Genomic DNA, 497 nt, shown 5'->3' with positions numbered 1-497 from the left:
TATTGAGAAAATCGCCTTTAAAGTTGTCCAAATGAATTTCTTAGCAATGCATATTACGACTCAAAAATTAAGTTTTGATATATTTATGGTAGGAAATTTACAAAATATCTTCATGGAATATGATCTTTACTTAATATCCTAATGATTCTTTGCGTAAAAGAAAAATCGATAATTTTGACCCAAGAGCCCTGTCCAATGCTGAATAAGCCATTAGGCTCGAAACGACAGGTGGACGCACTGCAGCGGCAGAATTGAATTGAGCAGAGCGCTGCATCGGCAGTATCAAATGAGCGGAGCACTGCGTCGGCAGTATCAAATGAGCGGGGCACCGGCAGTATCAAATTAAGAGGGGCACTGCGGCGGCAGTATCAAATTAAGCGGGCCACTGCGGCAGCAGTATCAAATGAGCAGGGCACTGCAGCGGCAGTAACAAATTATGCGGGGCACTTCAGTGGCAGTATCAAATGAGCAGGGCACTGCAGCGGCAGTATCAAATT

This window comes from Sinocyclocheilus rhinocerous, unplaced genomic scaffold (assembly GCF_001515625.1).
Source record: "Sinocyclocheilus rhinocerous isolate Xijiao unplaced genomic scaffold, SAMN03320098_v1.1 scaffold888, whole genome shotgun sequence".
Lineage (NCBI taxonomy): Eukaryota > Metazoa > Chordata > Actinopteri > Cypriniformes > Cyprinidae > Sinocyclocheilus > Sinocyclocheilus rhinocerous.
The sequence above is the reverse complement of the archived record's forward strand: the minus strand, read 5'-3'. Positions refer to the sequence as shown.